Here is a 12,158-nt window from a genome sequence, read left to right on the forward strand (position 1 = left end):
GACATTGGAGCATTCTTAGAGATGTATAGCAGAGATGCGGAGCGGCTCTATACAGCGCTTGCATCTCTGCACTATACTCCAGCCGGCCAGTGATGTGAATAGAAATTCGCCTCACTCATTCATATTTTCTGCCCAAAGTGATGATTGGCCGGATGGTGGCAGCCAATCCCCGCTCTCAGCTGGAAATATGAATGAGTGAGTGGCCAGTTGGAGTACAGAGCAGAGATGCGAGCACAGGAGAAAGCTGCTCCGCATCTCAGGGATAAAGGATGGAGGACGATCGCAGCAGGTGTCACGAGTGACACCCATTGTGGCTGTGATCTGTCCTTAACTGCAGGTACTATTGCTCCCAACATGGGGCACACTCTGCTCAATGCTGGGAGCTGTAGTACCTGCATTAATAGACAGATCGCAGCGGTTGTCACTCCTGACACTCACTGTGATCCTCCTGTATAATGTATAGATGCGGCTGGCCGGCCACTCTTCTATGGTCCCCTGACGTATATATACACCTGTTCATATTTCCCACAGAGAGTTGTGATTGGCTGGAACCATCTGGCCAATCCCAGCTCTCTGCAGGAAATATGAATAGGTGTATATATATATATATATATATGGCAGTGCAGGGGACCATAACCAAACCATAGCTTCTTAACCATATACTGGGTCTCAAATTTCAGATCATAGTTTGGCCTGGGCCTCACCACTTTTGGCCAAAGCCAGTTATGTTGCTCATCTAACGCTGGTATGCACACAGAATGGGGCTGTACACTACATGATATGTCACTGAAAAGTAATTTTCCATTTACCCCACTGAAATCTAGGAAGGTGATCCTATCAATTTAGAAACACCAATCTAGGTCATGGCGAAAGATAAAAATGTCTATTACTGTCAGCTACATTACAAATAATGTTTACATTCAGGGCTATGCAATTTGTTAATTTGCACCGTAAACTGTAAAATAAACCTTTTTTGTCTTACAATTAACTAAAAAATAATAAGATTACTAATGTTAAATTAGATTGATAAACGCTTGTGAAAAATAATCCAAGTAGCCCACAATTAGCATAATGTTCAGTCATGTAATTATATTATTGAAATTATTCTGGTTTATATACATAAATACTTTGGGCTGGCTGCATTAGAAGAACTACTTTCCATCTATAACCTGAAATTGTCATTGACAAATATCAATGAATCAAAATATTCAAGGAAGCTTTCTGCTTTCAGAAATCTGACATATCATGACTCTATTCTGCACCATTGGCTTGTTGTCCTCCTATGATATCCCTACATGATTGAAAGTCAGAAGTGTAAAATCCCTTTATTCTCTAATGGATTAAGGGTACAAAGACCCTGGTCTGTTCACAAAATCTGGGCTCCCCTCCTGCTATTATTCTGACATGGCAGGTAATTTCCTCAAATTCACATGAAATGCATGCAGATTTTGAGAACAAATCTGCTGCAGAAACTGCATGCATTACATTATGCCACAGATTTAGACATAAAAAATGGCTCCAGCCCCAAGGGACTCACACTCTACAACTAGCAGCCAATTCAGGAAAAGAGCACTGGCACACCAGCTATCTAGAAGCCAGTTTGACCGGTGACTGCAGTTAGTACTGGTAGGTAGAAGTGGCCACCTGTTATGGATAGTATTGAGCGGCATAGGCCATATTTGAATTTGCGAATATTCGCGAATATATGGACGAATATTCGTCATATATTCGCTAAATTTGCATATTCGTAATATTCGCATTTTTTTTTCACATATTACGAATATATAGTGCTATATTCGCGAATATTCGCGAATTCACGAATATGCGATATTCGCGAATAAAATTCGCATTGTGAATATTCGCGAGCAACACTAGTTATGGAACGGTCACGTCCCAGAGTAGTAACACCTTTGCTACTTGAACTCCTAATGTGAGTCTTAATGTGATTCTGATATAAAAATGTATTTTATTATGTTACCAGCATACTGACACTTCAGCTGCTGTGCAAGGGTTGACGATTTTCAACTGTAAGAGCTGGTGAATAGCCACATGTCTCCTGCAGCCAATCAGTGAAGCCATCCTTGTTGCCACCTTATCTCTGGGATAGAGATGAAAATCCCAACTGTCAGTCACATGTTCCTGGTAGCCAATTAGAAAAGCCATCCTTGTTGCATTCTACTCTTCTGGGATAAGGAAGAAATCCGGTTAGTGTAGAGTCTGGCTCTGTCCAGTAAAGATGCAGCAGCTCCTGTGTCACCCTCCTCTTACCTCACTGAGGGATTTATATTTCCAACTCCTGTTCTCATACCTTTAATGAGGATAGGCCCCAGTTAACACCATTGCTGATCAAGACTTGTTGCCGAGATAGTACCACAACTCAAGATTCACTTAAAGAGGTTATCCAGGAAAAAAACGTTTTTTATATATATATCATCTGGCTCCAGAAACAGATTTGTAAATTACTTCTATTAAAAAATCTTAATCCTTTCAGTACTTATGAGCTACTGAATTTGGGTTGTTCTTTTCTATCTAAGTGCTCTCTGATGACACCTGTCTTGGGAACTGTCCAGAGTAGAAGCAAATCCCCATAGCAAACCTCTTCTACTCTGTACAGTTTCTGAGACAAGCAGAGATGTCAACAGAGAGCACTGTTGCCAGACAGAAAAGAACAACTCCACTTCAGCAGCTGATAATTATTGGAAGGATAAAGATTTTTCAACAGAAGTAATTTACAAATCTGTTTAACTTTCTGGAGCCAGTTGAGATATATATATATATGTATATATATATATATATATATATATATATATATATATATACACAGTAAAAAAAAAAAAAAAAAGTTTTTCCTGGAATACCCCTTTAAGAGACAAATACTATAGCTAACTGGCTTTTGGATAAAAGTATGGGTTATTCTCTGAGCGGCACCTATCCCTGTGACCTACTAGTGTCTGGGGTACCTCTGTTGGATACTCTGTAGTCAGAGGCGTCTCAACTACATCCAGGGAAATGTAGGTGAGGTAGAGGGACTTATCTTGTTACCATGGACTGCCCCGTGAAGATCTCTGCGGTAAGCACTTAAATTGGAATCCCTTTAGATAGAGCCAGGTCTAAAGTTTAAAGTTTCCAATTGTTCAATTCTGTCAAATTGTCCAACAAATTATCCAAAGTCTAATACAAGGCAGTTAATGCAGCTTTATGTGGACATAAGCATTGTTCCCTTAAAGGATTTACTTTTCTGGTGAATTCCGATGGACTCTGCTGAAGGTTTGAACATATGTGAACTATTTAGCTAACTTTTTGTACAGACATGGTAAAAAAAAAACATCAACACAGGGATGGGTAAACAGTCAATGTAACCTGCAGCTTTCCCTAGTTCACAATGGGTTATCTAGATCTAGGCTCTGCAGGATAACGAGCCTCATAAGGGCATTCCCTAGCCTACAAAATCCTGCTCAATCCCTGACATCTAGTAAAGGCAGAGAAGGGAGCATAAAATGAACACTTGGGAGGTTTATACACTGTTTAAACACAATCAGAGATGAGCAAATTTTTTAAAAATTAAATATGGCCCATTTGCCGAATTTTCTGCAAAAATTGGGTGTGTGCTGTGTTAGGGAAATAATACTATTATTCAGTATGACATGCAGATTAGAGGCGTCGCTATTAGAATCACTGTCGCAGAGTGGCACAATGACAGAGCCTGGAAGTTGCATCAGTATAAGGAGAACATATAGTGGAGGTGGCGGCATCATGAAGGAGACCCTATAGTGCCTGAATGACACAGCGTGGAGGTGGTGGCAGCATGAGGAGAAAATATAGGGGCTGAATGACACAGCCTGGAGGGCACAGAAGCATGAGGAGACCATAATCTGGCAGAATGACAAAGCCTGGAGTTGGTGGCAGCAAGAGGAGACCATATAGTGGCTGAATGACACAGCGTGGAGGTGGCGGCAGCATGAGGAGACCATATAGTGTCTGAATGACCCAGCCTGAAGGTGACAACAATTGAAAAGCTTAAAGATATTTTTTAACATTTGAATTGAAGATTTCAAATAGATGAACCTAAAAAGTTTTATTTAATGTGCCAGAAGCATGAGAAGACCACATGGCGGCACAGTGACACAGCCTGGAGGTGGCAGCAGCATGAGGAGACCATAATCTGGCAGAATGACACAGCCTGGAGTTTGCGGCAGAAAGAGGAGACCATCTAGTGGCTGAATGACACAGCCTGGAGCTGGCATCAGCATGAGGAGAACATATGGTGGCTGAATGAGACAGCCTGGAGCTGGCATCAGCATGAGGAAAACAGATGGTGGCAGAATGAGACAGCCTGGAGCTGGCATCAGCATGAGGAGAACAAATGGTGGAAGAATGAAACAGCCTGGAGGTGGCATCAGCATGAGGAGAACAAATGGTGGAAGAATGAAACAGCCTGGAGGTGGCATCAGCATGAGGAGAACAAATGGTGGCAGAATGAGACAACCTGTAGCTGGCATCAGCATGAGGGGAACATATGGTGGCAGTATGAGACAGCCTAGAGCTGGCATCAGGATGAGGAGAAAATATAGTGGCAGAATGAGACAGCCTGGAGGTGGCATCAGCAGCATCAGAAATCCTAAAAGTGACCCGGTGACAGAGTGGGGCGGTGGGTAGCAATACCAGTACCCGGTGACAAAAGTGGGTGAAAAATGGAGACCTTGGCATCAAATGTGTGGCATATTTAACATAAGGAAAGGTGTGCAAAAAAGATGTGCCATTGTTTCCAACACGTCTTGTAGTAAATGAAGCAGTGGAATGACCTGGCGACTGACCAATAATGTGGCTTCCTCAAAGGGCCGGAGCAAACTGCAGGTGTCACGTATGAGCTTCCACTGGTTGACATTGAAGTTACACAGGGGAGTCCCCCTATCCGCTTGGATCATCAAGAAATCGGTGATGGCTTTTCTCTGTTCATATAGTCGGTCCAACATATGGAGGATGGAATTTCAACGTGTGGAAACATCGCAAATCAGACTATGTTGGGGGATACCGTTCTGACGCTGCAGCTCAAGGAGGGTGTGCTTTGCTGTGTACGAGTGGCTGAAGTGCATGCAAAGTTTTCTTCCCATTGTTAGAATGTCTTGCAAATGGGGGGGAACACTTCAGGAACTGCTTCACAACCAGAGTGAACACGTGTGCCAGTCGCAGCGCATGCAAGATGTTCTTCCCGTTGTCGGTCACCATGGTTCCCATTTCCAGTTTTCGTAGAGTAAGCCATGCTCCGATTTCTTTACGAATTACTTTTAACAGTTCCTCCCCTGTGCGACTCCGTTCTCCAAGGCAAACCATGTGAAGAACACCGTGACAACGCCGTGCCCTACACACACATGGTATGCTGGAGGGGCACTGAGACTTGTCTATGCCGTATAGGCTGAGGACACGGTGGAGGATGAGGAGGTGAAGTCGCACACTGTCACAGGACCAACGGCCTGAGAGTGTAGAGGCAGGAGTGGCGTGACCTGTCCAAGTTGCTGTTGTGGCTGTGCAGGAACCACATTTACCCAGTGGGCCGTAAAGGACATGTATTGTCCCTGACCGTAGTTACAGCTCCACACATCGGCGCTGCCATGCGCTTTGGTATACACCGACAGGTTCAAGGACTGGCTCACATTCTGTTCCACAAAATTGTGCAGGGTGGACTCTCCACCTCGGCTCGGCACAAACCATCAGTTCTCTGAAAGATGCAGAGTCCACCACTTGAAAAGGGAGGGACTGCAGCACCAGCAACTTGGACAGGAGCACATTCAGCTTTTGTGCCGTTGGATGAGTGGGCGCATACTGTTGTCTCTTGGACATAGCTTCGCCAATGGATTGCTGGCAGAATGACTGACTCGAAGTAGGAGGAGCAGGAGCTTCTGGAGCGACAGAAGATGGGAATGACAGACAACACCCTTCGGCTGAGGTGGTGGAGCCTTGGCTGGCTGAAACAGGGAGCAGAGTGCCACTGGGTAATGCAGAAGGCCATACCACCGCATCAGAGCCAAAGCTTTCCTAGGCCACTTTATGGTGAAGCTGCATATGTTGATGCAGGGCCGTGGTGCCAACATTGGGACCTTGGCCACACTTCACCTTCTGCCGACACATCTTGCATGTGGCCAGGTTAACATCTTCCGGATGCTTTATGAAAAACTGATTTTCTCCCCATCAGTCCGCACTGATTGACTGCTCCTGCCGCCCACTCCAGGTACCCCTGTTCCACTACCTCCCGGGAAGGTAGGCTGCCGCAAAGTAGGTGGTCTACCCGGGGCACGTTTGGCTCCAGACTACCCACTTCTGCCACCATGCTGACTCCCAACCATGCTACCACCTTGCTGGCTCAGCTGCTGCCTCACGGGAAACCTGCAACTCTCTTTTCCTGATGATGATGAAGCCCCTTCTGCACCCAACTCCAAAGTGTGATCAGCTTCATCATCATTGAGTTGTGTTTGCACATCACTGATGTCCTCCTCAGGTTCCTCAACAGTGTCTGCTTCAGGAGCCTGAATGCTCGCAACACCACCTCCCACGCCACTCTCCTCATCACTACTTGCCCGCTTACACTGCGCACTGTGCTCATGATGTCAGCAGAGAGCACTGTGTTCCAAAAAGAAAAGAATTTCCTCTGTAGTATTCTACACTAAATTAGTACTGAAAAGATTAAGATTTTTTAATAGAAGTAAATTACAAATCTGTTTAATTTTCTGGCACCAGTTGATTAAAACAAAATAAAATAAAATAATAAAAAAAAGTTTTCCACCAGAGTACCACCTTAAGACTTTAACAGGAACAAAATAGTACACCACCTTGTAAGCACAGATTACACTTAATAGAGGCCAATACACTCTGCTATGCAACCTGTATTAGGCAGGCACTAATAGCAGGTGATTATGGCTTTTAGTGTTCTGCTCACCCTAACTGGCTGGCTACTATTAGCTTTTCAGTTGTTTACACACCGGTGCTGCAGCACACAGCCGCTGTGTACTACACCCAAAATTGCACTCTCTCTTTCAATCTCTCTCCCTTCCCTATTTGTGCTTCTAGGCTGGATTTGGGCTTGAGGTGAATCGCTGCTGTAAAAATGCTTTTCTGTGCATCCCGCTGCTCTCTGTCCCTCTCTCTCTGCAGTAGAACACTGATGGGAGTGGCCGCAAGATGGCTGCCGATTATATAGGGCTGTGACATGGGGTGGCAGGCTGCTGATAGGCTGCATCCTGCATGTGATTCAGGGTCATCCTGCCTACACTTGTTCCCGCCTTCCCAGTGTTACTTGCCCCATGTCCTGACATGTGGAGCCGCCATCTTAGATGCCCTGGAGCCCTGGACCGCACTATATGGAGTTTAATGAAGAGATTCGTGCGATCGAATCTCAGCGATATTCGCATTCATTGCAAATGACATTTTTCCAGAAGTTCTTAACGAATTCGGATTCGTCAGATTCGATTTGCTCATCCTTATTATAAATGATAAAGTACAGGGGATCAGGTAAGAGAAATGTATACAGAACATAACATGGGAGAAAAACAATACTGGGCACAAAAGTCTGATGCAACAATCATCCACAATATAATTGTGGCAAAATGTGTTGATTCAGTATGCACACTAAAGGTTTTTTCACTCATATGTATTTCGCTTCAATGGGTAGGAAAACAAGTAGCAGAAAATCTTCAGCAAAATATGCACGTGTGAACGTATCCTTTAGGTTCAAACACACTGGTATGTCCAAGAGCGTTAGTCATAACAATACTTTTGATATATACACATATTGATAATGCTGCATGCCTTGCCCAAAGCTGTAGGTATACAGGAGAGGGTAGAAAAACAGAAAGCTTATAATAATAAATGACATTTGACATTAATACAGTTAAAATGTAGCCTGAAAAAATAAATTATCATTATTATTGTTGTTCTGGACATTGTAGAATAAGACCCTTCAGTCTTTCCACCAAGCAAACAGAACCAAACAAGCAGGTTCACAATAGTTCTGGGTTTATTGTAGCTGTTCACATACAACAATAACTTTAGCTTGCAGCATGCAGTAAAACAGAAACTTAAAGGGGTATTCCGGGCAAAAATATTTTATCCCCTATCCAAAGGATAGGGGATAAGGTGTCTGATCGCAGGGGGCCCGCTGCTGAGACCCCCCACGATCTCCCTACAGCACCCGCATAGAATCTCCAGTTTCGGAAACCTCCAGTTTTCCGGGTCTGGGGACGTGATGTCACGCCACGCCCCCTCCATTCATGTCTATGGGAGGGGGCGTGATGGCCCTCCCATAGATATGAATGGAGGGGGCGTGGCATGGCGTCATGTCTCCAGTCCCAGAAACCCGGAGGTTTCCGAAACTAGAGACCCAGTCCCCACATAGAATGCGCGTGCTGCAGGGAGATCGCGGGTGTCTCAGCAGTGGCCCCCCCACGATCAGACATCTTATCCCCTATCCTTTGGATAGGGGATATAATATTTTTGCCCGGAATACCCCTTTAAATGTTCTTTACATCAGGTTCTTTACATAACATAAACTTCTGAAGTTCACGCCCAAAATTTGGAAGATTCCATCCAAAAAATCTGTCTTTTTGGTGTAGTGTATTAACATCCAATATTCCACGGACACGCTGGTTTTGATCCAGAACAATTCCTTCTCCTGCTCTCTGGCAGTGATCATACACCAGTGTGTTCAGCTCAGGCCTCTAACACACCAGAACTGGAGCATTAGAACCTGAGACACTCTGAAAACATGGATCCAAACTCCAGTCTTATGTCACTGAGGCAACAGCCATATTACAAAAGGGCTTTCATTTTCATCAGTAACAAGCTTTTGGATCTGACAGTGCCCATTTAAAGTTACATCCCATTGATTTTATTTTTATTTTTATGATTTTCTTTATTGAATAGAAAAAGAATGTAAACATGTAACAACCATGTATGGAATACAGAAACGCCCAAATAGTCACAAGGGTGAGCAAACGAGGCCATAAGCTGACCTACTATTAGCGTAACAAATTATAACAGGTTATATATTATACATGTACATCAATACAATATAGTCAGGATGGTCGAGTCTGTCCTATGAATGGAACTGATATACATACGTCCAGGGTTCCCAGCAAGGCCTACTCAATGGTCCGAAATGCAGGCATACCATAGAGCAACATTCCCCACCCTTCGTACTATGTACAGGTATTAATATATACCTCGCATATTTTCAACCACAAAAATAAGAAAAAAAATAGAAAATAAAATAAAAGCATTGAGTAAAGAGTCCAGGTGAATAATGACGATCTACCCACAATACTGACTGACTGAGGGAGACAAGAGAAAACGACAGACAAGACCAACAACACAAACAGACAGGTAGACCAAGATCCAGGACCCCGAGTCCATGAGCTCTTCCATCATTCCCTCTGAAGAGGAAAAATATAGGGGAACCTAATACAGCTACCTAGCAGTGGGTCAAGGTACTTTCAGAGCACCCAACGATTCCGCCAGTGCCTCCATCGTATACCATTGTGTAGAAGCAAAAGGCTTCATGATGATAACCAGATGAGCAGGAGTGTAGTGTCGTGTCAGAAAGACTTTCCATTTGGTGAATAGTTTTTTTCGCTTCCTTTTCTTTGTGATGAAGTGCCTCTCTCCTTTCCAAAGTGAATAGGTGTTTTAAAGCCTCCAACATATGAGGTATGGAAGGGGTAGTTGGGGATAGCCAATCCCGTACCAGGTGCAATTTGGCAGTAATAATAATGGTGTGTGCAATTGGGGGTAGGTAGGCATAGGTATAACCGTCTACAGAGGTGGATACTGAAATGTGGAAAAGAGCCTCATATATGTTCAAGTCCTTAGGCCATGTACAAACTTCCCGAAGTAGTTGCGATACTGCCTTGCAATAATCTTGCACCAGCGGACACTGCCAAATGCAATGAAATAAGTCAGCATTGGGTACTCGATATTTCGGGCAGTGTTGTATTCGGGATGGGTGTGTAGAAGGCGGGAAATTGAAAGCATATATGGCAGAGTGTATGAGTTTGAATTGAGATTCCCTCCACCTCTTGTTTTGAACATGTGTTCTAATACTGCCCACCCTTTAGAGATATGATCTGTAGCCTGTGGGTCCTTGAGGACAGCCGCCCACTTCTCCCCCACCCTTTTCCCATAGGGTGTAATGTACCATTTACGTAGGTTAGCATAAACATCCAATATAGATCTGGCAGTAGGTGAAGTGAGAATGGAATCAAAGTCATTTGGGACCGCCTCTTTATCAAGATTTAGCAGTTTAGACCTGCAGTATGAGCGTATTTGTTGATACTGTAGGAAATGAGAGGCGGGAATATTATATAGCTTGGTCAACTCCAAAAAGGTATACCACCTTCTCTCCACCTTATGCATGAGATCCCCCATGCACCTGATTCCACTCTGACGCCAACCAGTGAAGAGAGAGCTATCCATCCAACAAAATCAGGTGTATGCCATAGTGAGAGATGTTTTCAACAAAGATGGGACAACCCCATACGCCTCCGCATCTCCTTCCATGTTGCAATGGTGTCTCAAAATAGTAAGGAGCGCTTGATGACCGGAGGCAAGGAGGAAAATGAGCAGTGCAGTAGAGCCAGGGGGTGCATGGAGAAGCATAGTATGGTATGAAACCAGTCTGCAATATGTCTCAGTATGCATGCTAAATTATAACTCCTAATGTAGGGGAAATTGACTCCTCCTTCAAGTGTAGGGAGCATAAGAGTACGTAGGGCTATACAGGGTTTTCTTTCGGACCATATAAAGTGGGAAAAGGTCAACGTTAACAGTTTGACATCTGAATGTTTCAATAACAGGGGTATGGTTTGAAGTGGATATAATAGCTTGGCAAAGCTGCACATCTTGAGAAGATGACAGCGGCCTAATAAAGAAAGCGGCAAACCATGCCACTTGTGCAGTTCCGTCTGAATTTTGTCTATAAGGATCAGGTAATTTAAAATGTAAAGGGAGCGAGGAAACTTGCCTATCTTTATACCGAGGTAAGTAATATGTTGAGACGCCACTGTAATCCCCAAAGCGCACGTGGAGTGTAGGTATGAAGTGGACGGCCGTTTAAGAAGGAAAAGTGAAGACTTGTGGATGAGTATGCCCCAAACTGTGCCAGTGCATCCAGTATGCGAGGAACATCTCTAACAGGATCTTGGAGGTAAAGCATGACATCATCGGCATATAAGGATGCCTTTACTTTCGTCTTTCCTACTGCAATGCCCTGGTACAGTGCTGAGGTGGTTAGGTACCTTGTTAATGGTTCCAGGGCGATGTTAAACAACAGGGGGGATAGAGGGCATCCCTGACGGGTTCCCTTGTTTAGTGGAAAAACCGGGGATAAGAAGCCAGGGAGGTAAATGTGAAACTTAGGGGAAGCATATATGGTATCAATCAGGTTGCGGAAGGCCCACCGTATATGCATAGCATCCAGCACAGCATTCAGCCAACTCCATTCCACGTTATCGAAGGCCTTTTCGGCATCAAGTGTCAGTAGAGAAGGGCATCCTGGTGCACTATCGCCGTGCTGGATGGTATGCAAAAAAGTACCGGCCGCAAGTTAAGGACCGCTGAACTATGCGTAAGAAAGCCAGTCTGGGCAGGCGAAATGAGGTGTGGTAGAATAGTCGCTAATCTATCCGCCATAATGGAGGACAACATTTTGGCATCATCCCATTGATTTTAATGTTAAAGCACACCTGTCATATCATAGAAAAAAATGCTTATAATTGTTACTAGGCACTAGGTGCTACAAATGCTTTACATGTCTTTTGTATGTGTGTCTAGCTTCTGTATTTGGCTCACAAATCCATCCGACCTGCTGCTTACTCATTATGACAGCCACTGCTTAGGAAGGAGCATGTCCCAAGCAAGCACTGAGCCCGCCCTCACTCACCATGCATTCACTTTCTCCCTGAGTCTGCTGTGTGGTGTCTTCTCATCTAATCAGTGCATTCTGCTCTGTGACCCCCTCCTGTTTTTATGCTGATAGGATAGGAATGAGCACAGAGGTGTGCCAACCTGGCTGATGATGCTGCAGCCAGACAGGATTATGTTCTGGATGGTATGGGGACACCTAGTGGTCTTTTTTATTTTTACACCATGATTTCTATAAAAAGGAGATAATT

General features: G+C 44.2%; 1 long non-coding RNA gene across 1 annotated transcript in view; it reads left to right on the forward strand.

Moving 5' to 3' along the window:
* The first annotated feature begins 2,041 nt into the window (after positions 1 to 2,041).
* Positions 2,042 to 12,158, forward strand: part of LOC130294348 (uncharacterized) — a 28,755-nt gene continuing 18,638 nt past the window's right edge. Inside the window, exon 1 of the long non-coding RNA XR_008848466.1 lies at positions 2,042 to 2,204. This is a non-coding gene — a long non-coding RNA (uncharacterized LOC130294348). The remainder of the gene's footprint in view (positions 2,205 to 12,158) is intronic.

Source organism: Hyla sarda, chromosome 10, assembly GCF_029499605.1.
Source record: "Hyla sarda isolate aHylSar1 chromosome 10, aHylSar1.hap1, whole genome shotgun sequence".
Lineage (NCBI taxonomy): Eukaryota > Metazoa > Chordata > Amphibia > Anura > Hylidae > Hyla > Hyla sarda.